Here is a 12,703-nt window from a genome sequence, read left to right as displayed (position 1 = left end):
ATAATTCATGGGACAAGTATAGAGAGAATCAATGTAGATAGAGGAGATTTGAAAAATACTGTCAACCAACTCGACCTAATTGGCATTTATTGAATATTATGCCCAAGAAAGCACAGTAATCATTTCTTTTCAACTGTGCACAGAATATTTTCCAAGATTAGACCATGTTATTGGGCCCAAAAAATCTGAATCAATTTAAAAGAATCAAACTAATACATAAAATATGTTCTCTGCCCACAATGGAATTATATTAGAGATCAATAATAGAAATATCTCTTAAAAAGTTCCAATTATCTGGAAAATAAATAACACACTTATAAACAAGCACTCAAATCAAAGAAGAAATCAACACTGAAATTCAAAAATAAACTTTGGCTGGAAGAAATTAAAATACAACATTAAACCCAAAATAAATTGAAGATAGGACTTGATGGCCTGATTTCAGAGGGAGAGAATATGGAAACTCTGCATTCAGGACTCTTCTATAGCTCACTCTGTGTCTCTTTATTTGGCTGCCCCTGATCTATATGCTTTATAGTAAATTAATACTCATAATACAGTGTTTTCCTGAGTTTTATGTGCCATTCTCATGAATTACTGAACTTGAGGAAGGTTGTGGGGGCCTTCTGGGTTTGTAGCCAATTAGAGTGCAGGTGGCCTAGGGACCCCAAAGTTTGACTGGTATCTCAAGTGAAGGCAGTGTTGTGGAGAACAGACTTTAGCTTAGAGGTAATTAGTGTCAGAATATATTAGAAAAATCAGTCAGTGTAATTCATCATATTAACAGTCTAAAATAGAGAAACTATGTGATTATCTCAACTGATGCAGAAAAAAAAAGTTGATAAAATCCAACATCCATTTATAATGAAAACTCTCAGCTATCAACCTGGTAAAAAAATATCAATGAAAAACCTTCTATAGTTAATGTCATACTTAGCAGCGAAGATTCAATACTTCCCTCAAAATTACTAACAAGAAAAAGACATATGGTCCTTATTTTGAACATTGGTTTAGAACCTTTAAACAGTTTAACAAGAAAATTAAATAACAGATATCCAGATTGAACAGAAATAACTGAAAATATTTTTCTCCACAGATTATGTGCTTACTTAAGTTAAAAAAGAAAGAAAGTCGAAAAACAAAAGAAAACCACATAGTAGAAATGATGAATGTGTTTAGCAAGTTTGCAGGATACAAAATCCTTGTACAAAAATCAATTATACATATCACTCTTATTATGCTTTCTAATATCATTCTCCAATAAAAGGACCCAGGGATTCCTGGAGAAATGGTTGATTCTAAGATTAGACAAGAAAGAGACTAGAGAATCATTGAGCACGCTATAGTGCCAGAACGTAAGAAAGTGCTAACAAGAACAACAAACCCACATTGATGCGAGGATGTCAATGAGACGTGGGAGCCAACTGAAAGTATACCTAATGGCCAAAGTTAAGCATAAAATATATATCCATGAACGCACACAATATAAATAAGTGGTTGCATAAACAAATACACTGGTAAGATGAGACAATCCCCATGCAGAAGAATTCCAAAAAATTTATGTAGATACTCTGCCCTCAAGCAAGGATAGCATAACTCCCCAGTCCTTAAGTGTGGTCTGCACATAGTGACTTCCTTCTAAAAAGTTCATTATGGGAAGGGGAGGAATAAAGAGTAACTTTACAATGAAGAAACCTGACAAACTCTGTCCTAGTCAGGTGATCAAGGTGAATAATAACAGTGTCATATCATGTTGATAGGATGGATCTTTGATATGGTGTGATGAGGATGGCACTTTCCTTCTGTGATCATCTATCCTCCACCCCCCCAAAAAAACAAAAAAAAAACAAAACTATAAACCCAGTCTAATCAGGAGAAAAACATCAGAGACATTTCACTTGAAAGACATTCTACAAAGCAACCAGTACTACTCAGAGCCAGGAAGAGACCAAGAAGACATGCTGCTAAAATGTGATGTGGTTTTCTGGATGGGATCCTGGAAGAGGAATAAGATAAGGGGCGGGGGAACTAAGGGCATGTGAATAAACTATGGACTATAGTCATTAATAATGGATCTTTGTAGGTCCGTTAATTGTGACAAATGTACCATACTGATATAAGATATTTACAGTGAGGGAAATTGGGTGCTGATATATGGGAACTCTCTGTACTCTCTTCTCAACCTTTTTTGTGAATCTAAAACTGTTCTAAAAAATAAAATCCACTTAAAAATATATATCCTTGACAACAGATGAATTATATTTTGTAATACTAATAAAGGATATTTTGGAGCTTAAGAATTTAAAAATACTATTTAGTAGAATAAGACAAAAATATGAAATATTTAACAATAAATCAGGCATCTTTTGTAAACTACAAGGCTTTGACAAGAGAAAAAGACCTATATGAGGGAGGAAATATACCTGTATAGGGGTCATGACTTAATATTATTACCAATTCTCCTCAAATTTATCTACAGATTAAGTGCAATTCCAAAGTCCCAGGAGTATTGTTTTAGAAATTGACAAAATAATTTAAAAAATTTGTAAGGACATGCAAAGACCAAACTTGAAGGCCTAATACTACCTGATTCAAGACTGAATATTCTCTGTGAAAATGTCACCCACAATCAGAGGAGGTGGTTCATGTACTTGCACATGAACAGTTGCCAAGGGATTTAACTCAGGGTGAATCCATCATTAGCAGGGAGCAGGGTGCACAGCTGCAGAATCTTTGATGTGTTTATGCTTCAGGCTTTTCCTTCCTAAGCAATAATGATTTTTAATTTCTCATTTAAACAAGTCCAATGTCAGTTCCTCTGGTGCCTGCTAAGCCTCAAAGTATAAAATGTAGCTTCTCCCATCTCTCAGAGTCCTGCAGATCTTCAGGAAGATGGCAAGGAGACCTAGATCCATATAAACACTCATGTCCTGTCCATTGTTCCTTCTCATTAATGTCAGCTCATGATACATACACCCTGTTGTGTGTGTATATGTGCATGTGAGCATGTGCACATGCTGGTGGAAGAGAAAAAAGGGATACGACAACACTCCTCTCCTTTGAATATTCCAGTCCAAATAGCTACAGGAAAACAAATACCTGGCAGCTCCAGAAGAGATCAGGTGATAATTTGCTTGTGCTCTGTGGAGCAGACACGCCTCTCCTTTCTCTATACCTACTTGCCCTCTGAGCTTTTTCTTCTGCATGTTTTGCATCTTCTTGGTTCTCAGAGATGACTTTCTGATTCATCTACCAGCCTACAAACTGTGACCATCTCCAAATGTGAACCTAGCATATATTTCCCTGAATATTTTATTAATCTAAATTATGCTTTAAACTTGAAACTTTAGCTTCTATCAAAACAGTTTATAATCTCAATGTTGTAAATGGCATGTTTTAACCCATAATATGTTAAAATTTGAAGAGACTTCATAATCATGGTACAGCTACTATCCCAAATGCTTCATGCCAAACAAAAGAAAACTGAGGCTTGAGTCAATGAGTTTTTTCAAGACCACACAGATGATTGAGCAAAAGTATAATGAGAATTCAGGTCTCCTGGGTTCTAATTAAAGGTATCACCACTATATCCATCCTACAGTCTCAGGTTCTGTGACAGATCAAGCACCACCTCTGTTAAGTTGCCAAAACTTGGAAGCAGTAAGAAGGGTAAGAAACATATTGTACCTTTCCTTTCACACAGGTGCATATACATCGGTGCGTACAGGTGCATGCACACACACACACACACACATTCATAGAGCCAGGTGATAAAATAAAAGCCATCTGTATGAATGAATACATCTATGTTTTATATTGAAAATACGCTTTTAAAGAGTATTTTAGCTTCAGAGAATTGGTGGTTCATAAGGTCTCTACCAAGACTAATGCTATGGGATACTGTGATTCTCATCTTAGATATGTCCTTTAATACATCTTACTCTCAGCTGCCCTCTCTGAGTCAGTCAGCCAAGGGTCCAAGCACTTAGAACACACGTTTTCTGGACTCTGAAACTCACACTCACCCTCTGCTTAAATCTCAAATCTATTGATTTTACAGCATAGGTCTTATTTTCCCCAAGTGCAGAGACTTTCCCTCCATTTCCTTTTCTTTAGCGCACTCCACACTGCACCTAGCCAAGTCATACACAACGAATGCCAGCCAGTTGGCTGGATATCAGGTTTGCCCATGGACTCTCTCTCCAGTCCCTTCCTGATCTTCATCTTCCCCACACACTTTTCATTTGCATCAGCCCATCGGCACATATCTTGTCTCTTCAGGGTTAACTGTTCATGGTGATACTGGCCAGTGGCTCTCACAGGAGTTCTGCCTCTGTGTCCACATAAACTGCCAGTATTGGCCTTTGGAGCTTTGGAGACATAATCCTGTGGTATTCATCCTTCAGGATGAGGCAGAAGGTAAAGGTCAATCCAGAAATAATGGGGTCAGATTCCTTCTGATGCAGATCCATCCCATCCCTCAGAGCTTTCTCTCTGTCTCTCAGCCTTCCCAGAATCTGAAAACCTGGCATCAGAGGGACAAGGCTGCTCTCCTCCATCCTCAATTATTCCCTAGGGTTCATTTCCCAAAGTCAGCTCTGAGCCATGAGTTTCAAATCCAGTCATTACACAGAAGCACCAAACTATATCACATACATCAACATTCCTCATTACATTTCCATCCATAAATATTGGAACAAATCATGCAACACATTTATTACATACATATAACACATTCTCCTCCCTCAGACTGTAATTAAATAATGATACCACAGAAGCTAGAGAAGTTAGCATTCACCACCAGATAGTTTTCCCATCTGCTCTGGCACCAGCTCTGGGTCTCAGCAAATCTAACCTGGAAGAGAATTCCAGGGCCCTCATCAATGACTGGTTGGAGCACAACACCCCTTCCAAAGCAGCACGGTCATAGGGACACCTGGAAGGCTGTAGTAGAGAGGCAGTGTCCAGATTCATTTCCCAGGAATTTCCATGAATAAAGTATAATTGTGGGATTATTTTAGGAAATCTTTCTGAGTTTCTAGGTCTATTCAGTACAGAGCTGCCTGGAGCTCACAGAGTGAGTGCAAAGCAAGAGTGGGAAGCTGGGTGCTTGAATCCATGGTCTGCAAGGGGCATCAAAGAAATTAATCCTCAGTTCAGGTGCCAGGAATGACAATGGCCCCAGTCATAATTGAGATTCATACAAAGGCACCAAGAGCTTTCAGGCTTGTTCACACTGATTTTTCACCAGCATGCTCTGTAACATAAGAATGACTAATAAAGATGGAATAACCTAATATAGACCTTAACACACGCTAGGTAGCTCAAGATACCCCATCTTGTTTAATCTTCACAACAGTCCTAAGCCTATAGAAACTATTATTTTATATAAAAATGGAGGGTCAAAGGGGGTTCAGTAACAGGCCCATGGGCATACCATGTCAGCATATAAATTCAGATTTCTCTAAATTGGACAATCAGGTATTTCCCTTTCACAATTCTGCTTTGCATAATTAGTAGTTAAAGAAAAATTATAATTTATATAAATATCAATTACTTTGTGTTTGTTCTCTTGATATTTTCTCTTATTCAATCTTCATTTCAGGCAAGTAATTAAATCCTTTTATGCTTTCAATTCCTCAACTCAGGGGCAGTTATCAAGATAGAAGAAAAAGACATCCAAAACTAAAAAAAAAAGGCTTTCCTGCCTGTCATAAAATTTTGGATTCATAAATTAATGATAACAGGTACGTGTCCAGATTGGCAAATGATTAAAAGTTTTAGAGTAAAAGGGAAGATAGAGGGAACCCCACAGGGGGGTAACCCTCCCAAGAGAGAAAGCTGGAGGTGAGTATCCACAGTCATCAGAACTAAATGATATGTTCCTGTCAAATCAAATGTTTGCCTTTCTGGAAAGATTTAAAAAAGTACACAAAGGAAAATTAGGATACATATATGCAGGGAAAGTAACTTATTATTTTCTGTGTGCTTGGGTGAGAATAAGGGAAAGGGTTAACAGTAACTGTTATACTCATGTCAGCCCTAGGGATCTCTAGGGATGACAATCCCGCACTTACCTCAATGGTCCTTTCTGATGTGTACAAACCTGGCATTTTGATTCTTTTTTTTTTTTTAAGTCTATTTATTAGGGCACGTAGGTGGCTCAGTCAGCTAAGCATCCGACTTCGACTCAGGTCATGATCTCGCAGTTTGTGGGTTCCAGCCCTGCGTCGGGCTCTTTGCTGACAGTTCAGAGCCTGGAGCCTGCTTTGCATTCTGTCTCCCTCTCTCTCTCTGCCCCTTCCCCATTCACACTCTGTTTCTATCTGTCTCTGTCTTTGTCTCAAAAGTAAATAAATGTTTTTAAAAAGTTTATTTATTTTGAGAGAGAGAGAGAGAGAAAGAGAGAGCATGTACACAAGTGGGGGAGGGGCAGAGAGAGAAAGAGAGAGAATCAAGCAAGCTCCACACTGTTAGTGCAGTGTTGCACTCGGGGCTCAAACTCATGAACTGTGAAATCACGACCTGAATCCAAACCAAAAGTTGAGTGTTTAATCGACTGAGCCACCCAGGCATCCCTGGATTCAATAAGTCCAAAATTCAATATATTTTTTTCGAATGTCTGAAAGGACATATGTGGGGATGCAAGAGAAATGTTGATCCTGATGGTGGTAGGAGCCAGCAGCAATCTTGGAGCCCACCAGTGGAACAATGAATACAAAAGATACAGTTGAAGTGCATTAAGGAATGTTATATAGAAAGAAAACTAATGTGCACACATAACAACATAGATGGTCTTGAATAAAGGAAACAAGTGAGAGAGAAAACATAATCCAAAGCAGAATGACATTTTATTTAGTTCCATCCATATCCAAAGAATTGTTATATTCAAACCCATATATCAAACCCACTGGGTATATGGTTCCTACGAGAAGATGGTCGGAATGGGAGGGAACAATAAAGCATAATGTGACATGAGGTGGCTTGCACACACCATGGATGTGCTGAGTATGATTAACCTGAGTCTGATCCCGAGTGCCGTGCAGTGGGTGAAACGCAGACTCCTATCCCCCAAAATAGTAGAATCAATGGTATTGGACCTGCCCCCTCATGATAGATGAATATAAAACTGGATATAATGTATGAAGCAAGTGCTTCAGGCATTGGGAAACAGGCTGGGCAGAACTCCATACCCTGGGAAAAAGAAAACATATGAAAGCATAGCAGGTGGCCTCATGTTCACCTGGATCCTTGATTGATGGCACTTTCTCAGTGTGATACAGGGAGGGCCTGTCTCAGCCAGAGCCATTCCTCTTTTCTGAGTTGAGGAGGCAGAAACCAGACACCAGGGTTGCTGAACTGATGAGAATATACCAGGCAAGTTACAAAAGAGAACAGAGACCCAAGACCTCTGTATAAGGACTGGGCTGAGGGCTGCAGATGTGAGGTCAAGATACCTATGAGGTCAAGCAGTGTAGTCCCCTCCCCACATTATGGCCCTGACACCAGGGTGGCACCAGGTTGACTCTGGTCAGTCACCAGGGTGACTTGCATTCTGAGCCCTTGAAAATTGGAGGAGGTGAAAACAAAGCTATGGACATCAAATTTCTGGGGGCCAAGAGCCTATCAGCCAAGCTGTGGGCTATTCTCTTTCCTTCTCTGCTACTGTCTATGTCCAGAACAGCCATCCCAGCAGCCAAGGTATCCCACCTCTATGTAGACGTGATTGTTATTGCAGTTTGTCAATAACATCAATGTAACAAAGAACATGGAATTATTTTGTGATGATAATTACCATTGGAAACAGAAAGGGCTCAGTTCAGGGGTACTTTTACAGAACTGAAAGGGGCAGCGTTCTCATTCGACCTCAGCCTAACCTCATCCACTTCTCTCTGTTCCTCACAGAGAAAACTGCTCTCTGCCCACAGTAGTATACATAGCCATAGTCTCTGCCCCACCACCTGCCTGCCAGGCCTTCACTTTATAGCTGAGCACCCTAATGGATTCTGGTAAATAAGGGAAACCCCACACTGACTATCCCAAGGAGGGGTTGGGGAAATAGTGGGGATTTCTGTCTCTGGGGAAAGGTCTTGCAGGGGGCAGCCTGTTTGGGTCACTTCCATGATGACAGAGTGATATGAGATTCTAGGGATAAGAGTACTACCTTGAGTTTGGTTACAAGACCCTGTGAGTTTTGTGGCCTGAGTCTCTAGGGCCTGCCAAGGATGATGTCTGAGACTTATGATGTCAATCACATCGCGGGTAGAGCAGTGAGTGTCACTAGGCAGGGGCTTTGCCTGTCAAATGTCTTGTGTCCTGGGCTCTTACCTGTGAAGCATGGCTAGTGGTCAGATGACTGATCTTGAGGGATGTCTTCTCCACATTCAGCTTTTTTTTCCCACTTCTGTGGTCCCTTCCCAAACTGGGTGAAGGATTGCATGTTTCATCCTATGGCTCTATAGCTCCCACCCATTTCCCTAGGTCCCAAACTCTTTCTTCCTCACTCCCAGGTCAAAAGTTGAGTGTCAGACTTGCCTTGGGAGCCTGCACTGACACTCAAGGCCAGGCCCCTGTGGGCCTTTTGTGAGAGCAGCAGCTCTAACTTGTCCCAGTTTGAATTATCTACTTTTTCACCCAGGATCTTCGAAGTTGGTCAAGACAGTGAGAATATTAGTCTGGGCTCAGAGTGGTAAGATCTCCAGAAGTTTGCACACCAGACCTACTGTGCATGGCTTTGGTTCCATTCCTGCTGAGGAGGTTGCTTCTCTTGGCTGAGAGGCCTCCATCAACCTGTGGTGTCTCTCCTTAACAACTCTGTCATTTGGTTTTCCCAGCTTCTTGAGTGACAGGATAATTCCTGTCTACCCACAAGGACATTCTGAAGATTTCCAGGACTCACAGACAGAAAGGGCAGTCAGGTAACACCCTCCACATTGATGACTTAAACCCTCATGTGTCAGGAAGAGATGGAGCATGGAGACCACTGGGTCATCCCTGGGCAGGCTGAGACTTTGGAGACATGTTAGGGGGATCATTCTTGCTGACCAATGTGTGTAGACTATGAGTAGACAGCCAGTAGTCCCACTGCCCACTTCAATCTGGGTTCCATGGACTCCCTTGGATAAGTCAAGGCCCAGCTCACCTCAACCAGCCCTTCTTTGATTAAGGTGAGAGAGAGATTCCTTTCTCTTGGGTTGGCTCTGTCTGAACCTGCCACAAAGCATCTATACAGACCAAATGATCTCTTAAAGGTAAACCTTTCTTCTGCACCCTTTTATCCTACCTTCTAGTGACCCTGGCTCATTGTTCAGGGTCACCCATTCTAGGCATATGTCACTTTCTCTTGCAAACTCCCCACGAAAACCTGAGGGACCTAATCTTGTGGGCAGAGCAGAAGTAGAAATTTTTCCAGGTGCAGCAGGAGCTGGGAAGCATATGCCATTCAAGGACAGCAAATGCTAGGCTGAAGTGAAGGGCAACCTGAAAGTTTCACCTCCCTGGGTATGGTGGTGGTGATGGCAAGGCTAGTGCTCCCTGAGTCTTGCCATGTGCTTGGTGCTGCACAAAGCCTTGTCACCCTGGGAACTATAGTATTTAGTCCTCACAGTGTGTCTGTGGGAGGTATTGTTATGATATCTGATTTACAGAAAGGAAAATGGGGAGTGAGAAGTTGGGAGCCTCCCTCTCATACCCACCCCTGGGCTATGCTCCCAGAAGACTGCATCACTGAGGAGAGCAAGGAGGTGAGCAGCAAACATGGCCTAGGAGGTAGTGCCCTGCTCAGGAATCAGTACAGTTGCTAACTCACCATGTGGTAGTGGACAGTTCCCACTCTGTGTCTCAACACCACTTGCCAGCAAGTGGGATGGTCGCCTCCATCCTCTGCACTCCCAGGCCCCTGTGAAGTTCTAGTGATCCAGGGCCTGGGGAGACTTCACTGCTTTTCTTTTGAAGCCATCAGCCCAAGCCCTTTCAGAGGGAGAAGGGGAGAGACACAGGCTACTCTCTCCACAATTCTCAGCTTATGCCCGGGCTGAACTTACTTCAAGTGCATGCCTGGGTAAGTGCCTCTGATTTCTCAATGAGAGTAGTAATCGATGGGGGCCCAGACTGTTCCCCCTACACCTGTCAGAGTCAGGTCTTAGGGTTAAGGCAAGGCTTCACCAAGCATCCCCACTCTGTGTCCTGGGAGCACCTCTGCCTCCAGGTCAGGGCTTAGTGTCACAGCAGCCTGGGGCAACAGGACCTCCCCACAGGAACACTGAACACGACTACTCAGGAGGCAGTTGAGGATAGATTGTCACCTGACTTTTCCATGCATAAAAGGGAGCTAAGAGGGGTCAGGTTACTCTGCCAAAGCCACACAGCAAGCTGGTGGGCACAATGGGATTTTTCCATGACTTTCCAGGATGTTGTGTTCTACCTAGTGGGTGCCAGGCTCTGACTCCTTGATTGCTAGGTACAAATGCTCAGAGGGCTCAGAGGGACCTTCAGTCCCCATACTCTTGCCTACCCATGATCTTCAGCAAGTGCAATGACCTATCTGACCCATTGCAGGATGAAATCTTCCCATGGGACTGGCTTCTCCTGGGGGTGAGTTAGTAGAGGGAAAAGCAGCCTCACCATCTGCCAGCTCCAGGTGAATATTCAACTCCACCAAAGTGCAGGACCTATATCATCAAGTGAATAGCCCTGGCCAAACACCCCAATTCACCATCTGCCCCTGCCCAGAACCTTTGGTGCCCCAGCCCCTAAAGTTTCTGTGAGGCCAGATAGAGATGGTATCTGCTGTGATGCCAAGCCCTGGGACTTTGGTGGGCTTTTCTGCCTTAGAATCAATTCATGTCTACTTTTAGGATCTGAAGGACTGGACTCCCTTCCCATCCAGGTGTCACTATTGGCCACTCAACTCAGTTCCAGGTTTCCTGGCCACCTGGAATAACTGAGCAGATCTGATCTCTGCAAAGTTTCTGTTATTGCCTCCAGTACTGTTCTGTCTCAGAGGCGTCCCTGCACCGTGAGAGAGGTACAAGGTTAGATAACATTTTTCTCAGGATGAGTGGGTGAGGGTCTGCCAGCACACCAGTAGAAGCATGCTCCAGGATAAAAAAAAATCTTCTGTAAATAGGAAGTCCTTCCTAAAAGGGAGGGTTGGGAAAGCCAGGAACCTTGAGGACTACACTGCAGCACCTCAGTCTCCTGGATTAAAAATACCTTTGTGTTTGGAGGTTTAGTCAGGATGGGTTGCATCCAGAGGGGTGCTTGGATTGGTCAGACACTGAGAATTCTGAGCAGAGATTCACCAGAGCAGCCAGGTCCTACAGTGAGTGACACCTCTTGATGCTTAACTGGCCTCCTGAAGGACAAGGAGAATGACAGGGTGTCTGTGATCAGACTTTCTTCTTCACTCTGGAACAGATACAAAACAGTCCACCAAACTCCCCCACCCAGCAGTATCTATAGAATCCAAAGTAACACTGACCCTCACAGAGGCTGTCTGCACTGTATCTGGGACCTCCTGACTCAGCAGGACTCATTCTTGAACATTTGCTATACCCCAGAAAAAAGAGGCCTGGGGTTAAGATATCCATCAGGTTAGACCAACAAGCATGTATTAGCCAGCTGTGGTCCAGGCACTGGGGAACAAAGCAATCAGATAGGATCCAGATTTTGCCCTCTTAAGCTGACAGTCTTGCTGTGGGGGAAGGGGATAGACGTGATAAGCGGAGGGCAATAATATGGGATGTTGGAGGGTGATATGCTGATTTGTATACTCCCAGTACCCCAGATATTGGAAGGAGAATTCACCCTGGGCAGGAGTGAATAAGGACAGCATGGGGGCAGAGGGCAGTTGATTGGCCACTGACCATGGATAGGATTGCCTTTCAGCAAATAGAAACATGAGGCATTTCAACATAGGTGAAACATAGTTCCTTAATTGTGGGCTGGGCATACTGACTTTCTTTAAAAAGTATGCAATATGGAAAAGGAAGTAAAAGAATAACTTTAAAGTGGATACACCATTCAGCCAGATAAGCAAGGCCAGCATCAGAAGAGGTAAGTCATGTTGATAATATGTATACTTGAGATGGTGTGATAAGCATGGCACTTCATCTCTGTGATCTCATTCCAAAAAATCCCATAACTTCTGTCTAAATATGAGGAACATATCAGACAAATCCTGACTGAGGGACAGTTTACTAAACACCTGACTTCAAAACAACAACAACAACAACAACAACAACAACAACAAACTATTTAGGTTATCAAAAAGAAGAAAAGCCTGAGAATGTATCATGTCCAAGAGGAGCCTGAGTAGACATGATGACCAAATGTCATGTGGGATTCTGGAAAAGGAACAGGACAGGGAAAAACTAAGGAAATCTGAATAAAGTAAGCATTTTGTTAATAATACTGTCATTGTTGGGGCACAGATGCATTTATGCATCTGACACTTGGTTTTAGGCTAGGGTCATGATCTCGCAGTTCCTGAGCTTGAGCTCCACATCAGGCTCCACACCAACAATGAGGAGCTTGCTTGGAATATTCATTCTCTCTCTCTCTCCCTCTCTCTTTCTCTGCCCCTGACCCCCTTGTTCTCTCTCTCTCTCTCTCTCTCTCTCTCTCTAAGGTAAATAAACTTAAAAATAACACTGTTACTGTTAATCACAATATGTTAAAGTGTTCATTAACTGTGACAAAT

At 42.6% G+C, this 12,703-nt stretch overlaps 1 pseudogene; it reads right to left on the bottom strand.

Moving 5' to 3' along the window:
- Positions 1-3,249, bottom strand: part of LOC124505893 (uncharacterized) — a 30,615-nt pseudogene extending 27,366 nt beyond the window's left edge.
- Positions 3,250-12,703: the final 9,454 nt, after the last annotated feature.

The sequence above is a fragment of the Lynx rufus genome, unplaced genomic scaffold (assembly GCF_022079265.1).
Source record: "Lynx rufus isolate CCGP_SWC_20201006 ecotype Redwood Valley unplaced genomic scaffold, mLynRuf1.p SCAF_9, whole genome shotgun sequence".
Lineage (NCBI taxonomy): Eukaryota > Metazoa > Chordata > Mammalia > Carnivora > Felidae > Lynx > Lynx rufus.
This window is presented reverse-complemented; position numbering and strand designations above follow the sequence as displayed.